The 12,426-nt window shown below is 39.7% G+C and overlaps 1 protein-coding gene across 1 annotated transcript in view; it reads right to left on the reverse strand.

Annotated features, from left to right (window-relative positions):
* The window catches only part of LOC125892003 (immunoglobulin superfamily member 21-like), a 437,371-nt gene that overhangs the window by 283,583 nt on the left and 141,362 nt on the right, over positions 1-12,426 (reverse strand). The gene's annotated exons all lie outside the window — the stretch shown is intronic.

A 12,426-nucleotide genomic window follows, 5' to 3' on the forward strand; every position in this document is an offset into this window, starting at 1 on the left:
AGACATCTCGGTGCACCTCCATGATTAACATCTCCTCGTCCATGGTGTCGACAGGGTGAAGTGACATCTGAAAACCTCTGACCTGTTGACTTCATGCCTTCCTCTGCCCATTATGACTTTTTCAAGGTGTAGTGCAGGGAAATATGATCCGCCGTGAACACTAAATCATTCATCTAATCATCAACGTGTCTCTTAGACCCCATCCCAACGAGGCTACTTAAGGAGGTCTTACCTTTAGTTAACACTCATATATTAGATATGATCAATATATCCTTATTAACAGGCTATGTACCACAGTCTTTTAAGTTAGCTGTAATTAAACCTCTCCTAAAAAAGCCCACCCTGGATCCAGAGGTGTTAGCCAACTATAGACCAATATCTAATCTTTCCTTTATGTCAAAGATCCTTGAGAAAGTAGTCGCAGACCAGCTGTGTGATTTTCTCCATGATAATAATTTATTTGAGGAATTTCAGTCAGGATTTAGAGTGCATCATAGCACTGAGACAGCACTAGTCAAAATTACAAATGACCTTCTGATTGCTTCAGACAAAGGACTCGTCTCTGTACTTGTTTTATTAGATCTTAGTGCAGCGTTTGACACAATTGACCATCAAATTCTGCTGCAGAGACTGGATCACTTAATTGGCTTAAAAGGTTCAGCACTAAGCTGGTTTAAATCTTATTTATCTGATCGTTTTCAATTTGTTGACGTTCGCAATGAACCATCCTTACGTACTAAAGTTTGTTTTGGAGTTCCGCAAGGTTCTGTGCTCGGACCAATCCTATTTACTCTATATATGCTTCCTTTAGGTAACATCATTAGAAATCACTCTATAAATTTCCATTGTTATGCGGATGATACTCAGTTGTATTTATCAATGAAGCCAGAAGAAAGCAATCAATTAACTAAACTCCATATTTGCCTTAAAGACATAAAAACTTGGATGAGCGCCAATTTCCTGATGTTAAATTCAGACAAAACTGAAGTTATTGTTCTTGGCCCCAAACAACTCAGAGACTCTTTATCTGATGACATAGTTTCTCTAGATGGCATTGCTCTGGTCCCTGCCACTGCCGTAAGAAACCTCGGAGTAACATTTGATCAAGATTTGTCTTTTAATTCTCATTTAAAGCAAACCTCACGGACTGCATTTTTTCATCTGCGTAATATTGCGAAAATTAGGCCTATCCTGACCCGCAAAGATGCAGAAAAATTGGTCCACGCTTTTGTTACCTCAAGGCTGGATTACTGTAACTCTCCATTATCAGGTAGCTCTAGTAAGTCCTTAAAAACTCTCCAGCTAATTCAGAATGCAGCAGCACGTGTACTAACAGGAACTAAGAAACGCGATCATATCTCTCCTGTTTTAGCTTCTCTGCACTGGCTCCCTGTAAAATCCAGAATTGAATTTAAAATCCTACTGTTAACTTATAAAGCTCTGAATGGTCAAGCTCCATCATATCTTAGAGAGCTCATAGTGCCATATTATCCCACCAGAACACTGCGCTCTGAGAACGCAGGGTTACTCGTGGTCCCTAAAGTCTCCAAAGCAGATCAGGAGCCAGAGCCTTTAGCTATCAGGCTCCTCTCCTGTGGAATCATCTTCCTGTTACGGTCCGGGAGGCAGACACCGTCTCCACATTTAAGACTAGACTTAAGACTTTCCTCTTTGATAAAGCTTATAGTTAGGGCTGGCTCAGGCTTGCCCTGTACCAGCCCCTAGTTAGGCTGACGTAGGCCTAGTCTGCCGGAGGACCCCCCTATAATACACCGGGCCCCTTCTCTCCTTCTCTCTCTCTCTCTCTCGTATCCTATTACTGCATCTAGCTAACTCGGCCATTCTGGATGTCACTAACTCGGCTTCTTCTCCGGAGCCTTTGTGCTCCACTGTCTCTCAGATTAACTCATATCACAGCGGTGCCTGGACAGCGTGACGTGTGTGTTGTGCTGCTGCCGTGGTCCCGCCAGATGCCTCCTGCTGCTGCTGCCATCATTAGTCATTAGTCATACTTCTTCTGTTATTATACACATATGATTATTGTCACACATGTATACTGCCAGGTATTAATACATACTTTCAACATATTGTACCGCAGTAACCAGAACTATAACTATAATATTATTACTTCCATTAATGTTGTTGTAAGATACTGTCATTACCTGCATATCTCTCTCTCGCTCTCTCTCTCTCTCTCTCTCTCTCTCTCTCTCTCTCTCTCCCTGTGTCATATGGATTACTGTTAATTTATCATGTTGATCTGTTCTGTACAACATCTATTGCACGTCTGTCCGTCCTGGAAGAGGGATCCCTCCTCAGTTGCTCTTCCTGAGGTTTCTACCGTTTTTTTTCCCCCGTTAAAGGGGTTTTTTTGGGGAGTTTTTCCTTATCCGTTGTGAGGGTCTTAAGGACAGAGGGATGTCGTATGCTGTAAAGCCCTGTGAGGCAAATTGTGATTTGTGATATTGGGCTTTATAAATAAAATTGATTGATTGATTGATTGATGAAGCCAGAAGAAACTAATCAATTAACTAAACTCCATAACTGCCTTAAAGACATAAAAACTTGGATGAGCACCAATTTCCTGATGTTAAATTCAGACAAAACTGAAGTTATTGTTCTTGGCCCCAAACAACTCAGAGACTCTTTATCTGATGACATAGTTTCTCTAGATGGCATTGTTCTGGCCTCTAGCACTACCGTAAGAAACCTCGGAGTGATATTTGATCAAGATTTGTCTTTTAATTCTCATTTAAAACAAACCTCACAGACTGCATTTTTTCACGTGATCATATTTCTCCTGTTTTAGCTTCTCTGCACTGGCTCCCTGTAAAATCCAGAATTGAATTTAAAATCCTACTGTTAACTTATAAAGCTCTAAATGGTCAAGCTCCGTCGTATCTTAGAGAGCTCATAGTGTGATATTATCTCACCAGAACTCTGCGCTCTGAGAACGCAGGGTTACTCGTGGTCCCTAAAGTCTCCAAAAGTAGATCAGGAGCCAGAGCCTTCAGCTATCAGGCTCCTCTCCTGTGGAATCATCTTCCTGTTACGGTCCGGGAGGCAGACACCGTCTCCACATTTAAGACTAGACTTAAGACTTTCCTCTTTGATAAAGCTTATAGTTAGGGCTGGCTCAGGCTTGCCCTGTACCAGCCCCTAGTTAGGCTGACTTAGGCCTAGTCTGCCGGAGGACCCCCCTATAATACACCGGGCACCTTCTCTCCTTCTCTCTCTCTCTCTCTCTCTCTCTCCCTCTCTTGTATTCTATTACTGCATCTTGCTAACTCGGCCATTCTGGATGTCACTAACTCGGCTTCTTCTCCGGAGCCTTTGTGCTCCACTGTCTCTCAGATTAACTCATATCGCAGCGGTGCCTGGACAGCGTGACGTGTGTGTGGTTGTGCTGCTGCCGTGGTCCTGCCAGGTGCCTCCTGCTGCTGCTGCCATCATTAGTCATTAGTCGTACTTCTGCTGTTATTATACACATATGACTATTGTCACACGTATACTGCCAGATATTGGTACATGCTTTCAACATGTTGTGCCGCAGTGGCCAGAACTATAACTATAATATTATTACTTTCAACAATGTTGTTGTAGGCTACTGTCATTACCTGCATCTCTCTCTCTCTCTCTCTCTCTCTCTCTCTCTCTCTCTCTCTGTGTCTCATTGTGTCATGTGGATTACTGTTAATTTGTTATGCTGATCTGTTCTGTACAACATCTATTGCATGTCTGTCCGTCCTGGAAGAGGGATCCCTCCTCAGTTGCTCTTCCTGAGGTTTCTACTGTTTTTTTCCCCCATTAAAGGTTTTTTTGGGGGGAGTTTTTCCTTATCCGCTGCGAGGTTCATGAGGACAGAGGGATGTTGTATACTGTAAAGCCCTGTGAGGCAAATTGTGATTTGTGATATTGGGCTTTATCAATAAAATTGATTGATTGATTGATTGATTGATTGAACACTGTGTATTTTATTTTGAAAATTAACCGGATGTTTATTTTGTTTCTGTGTACGACTTCCTGCCCCGCATGATCTGCTCCATGCTGAACTGCTGCATTGTGCTCTGGCGTCCAGCAAAAATAGAAGAGAGAGAGGGGGAGAGATGCAGGTAATGACAGTAGCTTACAACAACATTGTTGAAAGTAATAATATTATCGTTATAGTTCTGGCTACTGTGGTACAATATGTTGAAAGTATGTATTAATATCTGGCAGTATACATGTGTGACAATAGTCATATGTGTATAATAACAGTAGAAGTACGACTAATGATAACAGCAGCAGCAGGAGGCACCTGGCAGGACCACGGCAGCAGCATAACCACACACGTCACGCTGTCCAGGCACCACTGCGATATGAGTTAATCTGAGAGACAGTGGAGCACAGAGGCTCCGGAGAAGAAGCCGAGTTAGTGACATCCAGAATGGCCGGGTTAGCAAGATGCAGTAATAGAATACGAGAGAGAGAGAGAGAGAGAGAGAGAGAGAGAGAGAGAGAAGGAGAGAAGGTGAGAAGGTGCCCGGTGTATTATAGAGGGGTCCTCCTATATTATCAAAGCAGTTATGTTTACACTCATTCTGTTTGTTTGTAGGGATGCACAACATCCTGAAATATATGCACATATATTAGTTAGCAACAAAACTAAGAGCCTTGATGTAGTGATCCTGAATATGAAAAGTGACTCATCATAACCCGGTCTCCTAATTATCCTAATCCCAGACCTAAGGATAGAATTTAACTGCATTATATCATACCCAAAAGGGGCTTTAGGCCGAACATATAGGCCTAACATGATATATTGTTAATCATATCAAACACGTACCTGTTGGCTAATTCCCGTACCGAGGTGAAGTTAGTTTGACGTTGGATATTTGACCGATATTCGACTGATATTCGGATATTCATTTTGGGTTCAACAGTGATTTCCACCTCCCTCTCATAGGCAGAAAACAATGAGCAACATAGAGTAGGGCTAATACGCCCACCCGCCCACACACACTAAAAAACACACTTTCTATTTTATAGAAATTCTCAAAAAATTTATTTGGTTTTCTATGAAAAAAAGTCTATTTTCTTCAATAGCTCTGACATTACTGGACCCAAACACCCCTTATCAATGTAGAATGGTTTGTCCAAGTGGGCCTAATAAAGCACACCTCTTTTTAAACGGGTTTCATGCTCTTTCTATTTTATGTGAATTTTTTAAACAAACTCCACTGGTTTTCAGTGAAAAAGGAATATTTTCTCCAATAGCTTTCACATTACTAGACCCACACACCCCTCATCAATGTAGAATGGCTTGGCCAAGTGGGCCAAATGAGGCCGTTTGTTTAAAAAAAATCATATAAAATAGAAAGAGCATGAAACCCATTTAAAAAGAGGTGTGCCTTATTAGGCCCACTTGGCCAAACCATTCTACATGTGCATCTTTCAGACCCCGTTTTGTGCGTAAGCAACGTTTATAAATGAGGCCCCTGATCTACTGGCAAAAGGAACAGAATCTAGACTATTTTTAGCCATGTTTTTAAAAAACTGAGTGCAGACAGTAATTTTGGTGGAAAAGGGATAGAAGTCACTGGGAGTATGTTAGCATGCTGATGTTAGCATTTCTCTAATTCTTCTCTAGCCTATAAAACAGGTTAGCATGAAGGTGTGTTTCTAAGATCCTTCAAAGCATTTCTTTTGACTAAGTTTAAAGTGTCATTTTGTGTGTTTGGTCAGGTTACCAACTTAGAATTAGAACTTTGGAAGTTTTGGTAGCTGCAATGTGTAATGTCACAAAATGGCAGCCTTATGGTATGTGACCACATGGGTGGTTTTTGGACGCAAGGGGTCACACCATGTCCCAGCGTTCAATGCTTGCTGGGCATCCCAGTACTTAAGCTGTCTGCTCCCTGATTTCAAACAGGACCAATATGACAGCTTATTTGGAAACTTTCTCTTGTGTTACGAAAATAGCTCACGGTTTCATGTGCTCTGAAAACATTTGAGGCGAGAAGTAAGCCGTGCAGTTACTCACTCTGTCGTCATTTTAGATTGACAACTGTTAGTTTAAAAGGAGTTTCTAGAGACAGCTAACTGAGCTGGACGCCCCTAATCTGCATAAAGTAGCCTAGATATAACTTTATGCAAATGAGGAACGGATACCCTGTCTCTCAAAACGCAACAGGACTTGTTTTTTTGTTTTGTTTTGTTTTTGGCTTAGGGAAGGGGCATACACATTTAAATGGCTGTATTCTGAATTTATTTTACCACCGATTTTTAAAGAAAACATGCCTTCTAAACCTGCAGTTTTTTTGCTTGTTTTTTTTTTTTTTTTTTTTTTTTTTAATAATTTAGGGAGGGAGGGTCATGCATTTTCTAACAGTCACTTAGGGGGGCTCATGGAAAGGTATTTGTAGCTTCAGGGAGGGTCACACCCCAGCCATCCCTCTCCTCTGATAAATAAAGAACAGTCCCTAACTTTAGTTATCACAACTAAAGCCCTGTTTCCACGAAGCAGTTTGGTACACTTTTTTCCTTTTCCACTGTGAAAAGTTGTGGATGGGAGCAATGGAACCATTCCTAAACGTTACCATTTTTGGTCCCCCCTCTGTTGGGGTATAGGGGTGGCCAATATGGCTGAAAAGTATATCACGATATAGCTGGTTCATATTGATCGATAATGATAATTATCTATCTTTTTTTATAACCTATTTAAAATAAGGACCTGCTGAAAATGAATAAATTTTAGCACATTTATTATTTTATTCAATCATAGTCATCAGTCAAGGCACACAGAGGAAATTGTAATGTCAACACAACCATTAGAGAACACTCAAATAAATGAACATACACAAGATGGTATAAAAACTACTAGACTATTTCCTCGCTATCGGCACTCATTCTTCCTACTCACTCCGTGCTGTGTTGTGTTCAGTGTTGCCAGATCAGAAACAAGCAACCAGTACCAGCAACCAAAATTACTTTACAAACACATGATATTTACTTCCCTTGCACACTACCAAACCAATTAGCTGACCAAAAACGTGGAAAGAATAAATGAATGAATGAAAGTAAAGAAGTTGCATAAGCCAATTTACTTTCACTGTAACAGCACTGGTATGCTGAACAAGATCTGAATCTGCACACTGCCTTTGAATTGTCCCCCTCTTGAAGTAAAATCTTTTAATCCTCTCTCTTTCTACAAATCTTTATTGTATTCTTTACATATTTCGCCCACTTGTTAGCGAAATAGTTAAAGAACCTCCATTAATCGCGCAATTTAAATGTGAAAAGTCTCACTGACTGACCGTCACCTGTGTGTATGCAGAGAAAGAGAGGGGCGGAGGGAGCGGAGCTGTGGAAACATCCTGCAGTTCGACATACTATCATGAGTTTAGATAACTTATTAGGCAGATATATATAAAGAAAGGTGACGTTTAGAGAGCAAGCCCAAATAAGCAACTCCACTTTAGAAACAAGCCCAAAAATACGCAACCCGCGACTGCCAATATTTATAAGCGACTTTACAAAAAACAAGCCCAAAGTCGCGGCTTATAAGCGGACTTGTGTTCACATACGAGGATGGCGCAATCAAACGTGACATTGTTAGCTGTTTGCGTGACACCATTGCTAGGTTACCAGGGAGCAAGTGAGTGTATTCAACCAACCTTGCACAGCCTGACTCCGAGGGTAACTTGTGCGGCTCCCCTCGTGTTTTTTTCCCCGACAGAATACAGTAACATTATCAAAGGTTATATCGAACGTTTTTTCTATCGATGGTGCATAAGTGTCGCGAGACGATATGTTATCGTTTTATCGCCCACCACTATTGGGGTACCTAGCACACAGATCTGTTACTAAAAGTTGGAGCTAGAAACACTGCAGTCCATTGATTGGCCAATAGAGGAAGTCTTACATATATTAGTGAACTGTAACTATAAAATAAAAGAATGTTTTGCTGCTCTCGCAGGGCCGACTGCCAGCAACTTTTAAGGTGGAATGTTTATGTCACAAAGTTGTACCCGATATATAAATCCCGGGCCACACCAACACAGATGCAAGAGGGCAGAGTTTGGGTACAAAAAATTATTTTATTGCACCAGGGAAAAATTATTTAAGTACAAGAATAGAATGTTTAAAGTACTAATAAAAACCCAATACAAATACTGGGCAGTACTCAACAGATTAAAAACAGAAGAATAAAATAATAAAATAAAATAGTGAATTTAAAATGGGAAAATAACTCAGTCCTCAAAAGTCTTCCCTACGCCCCTGTCCACCTGTATCTATGGGAGTTTTATACTCAGTCCAAAAGCAGGGGTCCGTCCTGTGGCAGGGGGGTGGCTCAGAGTTGGCGTTGGCGTGCTGCTCTTGACGCTCCTCGTCTTGTCGATCCGAAGCTGTTATCTTGATCTCTGGCCTATCAATAGTATGGTGGCAGCTTGCCGACTCGTCTTACACACTGCAGAGCAGCTGATGCGTGTCTGGAGAAGCAGGTACCGCCAGGTGCACAACCTATTTTTCCCATTTTAACTGAGCATTTCCCCAACGCATTCCCCACCCCCAGAACAACGCCGCGAGGTTCCGCTGTTGATGGACCTGGCCAGATGCGGGCGGCTAGCTAGCGTGCTGTCGCCGAGAGCTGTTAGCGAAGTCATCTAGCAGAAGAGCTAGCAATATCTTCTGTGAAGTAACTGTTCCAAATGAACTGCGACGAGTTGAGTAGTGTGCTATTGTACGAGCTGACATATATATAGAAATGAATGCGAAATTCGAAATATGGAGTAATTATCAACCGCATACAAATCAACCTATGGTCAACAATCACTTTTAATAGTGGGAAAAAAGCTTATGCTTATTTTTCTTTTGCATAAATAAATGAGATATTGTTTGTTTACAACTGCGATTGCAATTGATTTTCTACTTTCGGCACCATTACGCTCCACTTCTCCCATCTTGTCAACGCCCGAGTAGGAAAAATCCAATGCCTCCACGGTCCCACAGTCAATGGAACCGCTGCCGTGCTGCGCGCTAGTCCGTTACTATCCGTCATTTTCACCTCCATTGGAATGAATGACTTCCAGTCAGCGTCAGTCCGTCAATGCGTTAGGTTGTGCACCTAGCTTAAGGGTTGACACGCCCAGAGACCCGAGCCAGTGGATTCCACCCGTTTTATATAGATACTGACTGCAGGCCTATCACAGGGACACAGGCAGAAGGGGAAAACAAGGGGGGCGGAACTACGCGCTATTGTCCATAATGTCCACATTGGCTTTTCTTAAGTCCATGCAAAAAAAAAAAAAGTAGCACTTACCTCTGCGCTTGCCTGAAAAGTACTGAATGCACAAACCCGCTATTTTTAAATATCCCATTAAGAGAGACTCTCACTGCAGCTCTATTCTATTCTATTTTGTTCTGAAAATGTTGGAGTGCAGCACCGTTCTATAAACAAGGTGCAGACTGATAAAGGAGGAAATACAGCAAGTGCTGGATGGAGCAGTGAGTGATAACAACCCCACCCACATGAAAGAGTACTGTTTGTGGTGGAAACGCCAAACAGACCTACTGCAGGGTCTAGGTACCATGTCTGAAGGGTTTTTTTTTTTTTTTCTTCCAAAGGTACCATACTGAAAGTGTTATGTGGAGATGGGGCTTAAATGCCTAACCCCACCCTCTTACCCTAATCCACACCTAACTGTAACCTGAACCATGAAACAATAAGTCTTAACCCTCAAACAGGCCTATGAAGAAGTGAGGACAGGCTAAAATGTACTCACTCTGTTGCTAAAATACATCTTTTAGTCTCCACTATGTATCATGTCCAAGTATACACACACCCTCACAGTTTTTTCAAACATTTATCAAGTCTTCTCTGGAAATCTTAAAATCTTCCACATCTTTCATACATTGCACCTATTCAACTTTGAATTCATTCATTCTTTTTGAAAATGATTCAACTTTGTTTGAAACGGTTTGGTAGAACACATTTTGAATCACTACCTCGCAAATTAAATTAAATTACAATAATATGCTGGCTTAACTTCTGTAAGATTACAGTATAGAACTGCCTGTCACAACAATTTATGGTTAAAATTATTCTGTAATTTACTGTGAAAGTAATGTAACTAGTTGCCAGTAATTTACTGTAAATGTACAGTCAAATATTTACAGTGTACATTTTAATGAAAAATGTGTTAAATTCAACTCAACCTTGAATTATCTCTACCATTTAGTTTAGGTATTTAATGCTAAAAAAAAATCCACTAGATGTTGCTGTGTCTTTAAATACTATGCCTTTACACTTCACCTCTGACAGGAAGTTAGTAACAAAATGTCTTTCCAGACATGAGGACTGTGTGGTTTATTTCACGTTATAGTTTCAAAGTTCTTATTCAACAGATTTATGGAACTTAATACAACAAATTAAAATCTAATAGGAGTCATATAATTAAAACAATAATTAAAAACGTTTTCTACCAAACAGTTGATTTGTCCTTCTACAGTAAAGGTAGTGAAGCTAAGCTTATGTAAGTAAACCTGACTATTTACTACAAAATAAAAACACTTCTGGTCATTCATTGTTATTAAAAAATGCATTTAATGTTATCCGTTATACCTATGCTGAAATAATTAGTATGATTTTTCTGTCTAAAATCATGCTCAACCAAACAGTTTTTGTCCTTCTGTGTTAAAGGAGGTGATGCTAATGCTAAGAGAATAAATTCACAATTTTTCTGAAATAAAAAAGAATTTAATACAATTAATTTAATATTTAATACAAAAGAATGATATCATGTGATTTTTTACCATTTCTGAGATGTAATAACTAAAATAAACACATGGAAATAACACTAGTGTTAGTATTACTACCAATTCCACGGTAACTTGACTGAAAAAAAAAGATATATGTTGGTATACTAACATATTATATATTATTGTAATGTTTGGTAGAGGCCTGTATTTAAGCTACATGGTCTGTTTAAAAAAAAAAAAAAAAAAAAAACAACTTTGATTTTTGTTATTATTGCCCCAAAGACATAAGAAATGCAAAGAAACATTTTTTTTCATTACTCTTGAAAGTGGGTTTACTGTCAGAGGGAGAAAGAAAACCGAAACTTTTCACATATATGAAGCTGAAATCAGGATTTTTTACTTTATATTTCTTTTAAAGAATTCTCAAATTGATTATCGTTATTGTTGCAGCTGTAACTGCTTCTTCAGCAATGCAGTTTTGTGTCAGCCTTTCAACATCCAGCACTCTTGTCATTGTAGCTCTTTGACATGAATACCTTATAGTTACTTGGCCATTTGTTAGAAGGAGGATTATTGTGAACCACAAACAAAGTTGGTCACAAAGCAGTAAGATATCATCTGTCCACAGATAACTTATGCTCTACGTCTGTAATTTGCATAGTTGTTCAATGTTTATGTTTATCTTGTTCGACTTTGTTGTCCTTAGTTTTTAGCTCTGTCTATTTTTGCGTAAGTACATTGAGGACAACGAAAAAAAAGAGTCAGCCAATAAAGCTGATGTCAATATCTGATGTATAGTTTAGGAGGCAATATGAGTTTAGACATACATAATTCAGCAAAATCAAACAGTGACAACAATAGAGGTTTATATTTTTATATTTTGTATCCAGAGGATACAATATTACAATCTGTTTTACATGGTTTTATAGGGCTTACATCAATGTTCTCCATCACCTGCACTTTATGTAACATCAACCAGGTTGGTATCTATATTGTCTGTATTTTAGGTTATTTAGCTGTAATTTTTCTTTCACACCAAACAAACCACAAGACAGAACAGAGATAGTTTTTTTTTTTACCTAACAAAAATTTTTTGTCAACACTACTTAAAGTCTTAAGCAGAGAAACTTTCAAAATTTTCAGATCAAGTAGTAATAGCAGTAATAATAATAACAATAATAATTTTTGAAAAGACTTAATCAAAGTGACACATCTTCCTTATGCAGACTCTACCACTTTGGCTCACAGACCTGAGGTTGTCGGATGGGGGGAGAAACTGTTTTAGACATATGCGTGTGTGAGTGCCAGACCCTCAGTTTTATGTTGTACGTAATCATGGATCATTACAGATTATATCAACTTTTACCACTGTTCATTTAAGGAGGACCACCGCAAGGAAACACGTTCTTTGTTTAGACTGTCAAACAGACGCTGGCTCATAGATACTTGTTTCTGGCTGCCAGCGTTAATTAGCTGAAAAGTTGTCTATTTTCACTGTAAAATGTTGATTAAAAACGTTGCCATCTGTTGATAATTTGACTTGGATTCATGCTGAAATGGATGGTCCAAAGGAACAAGTCCATCCATCCAGAAGACAGGGGCAAAAACCTCCCAGGGAAAAATATGACAAGTGTCCTGGCTCTAAGCCCCTAAGGAGCCTCATGCAAACCCTGCTGACCCAGGCTG

The sequence above is a fragment of the Epinephelus fuscoguttatus genome, linkage group LG7, assembly GCF_011397635.1.
Source record: "Epinephelus fuscoguttatus linkage group LG7, E.fuscoguttatus.final_Chr_v1".
NCBI classification, from domain to species: domain Eukaryota; kingdom Metazoa; phylum Chordata; class Actinopteri; order Perciformes; family Serranidae; genus Epinephelus; species Epinephelus fuscoguttatus.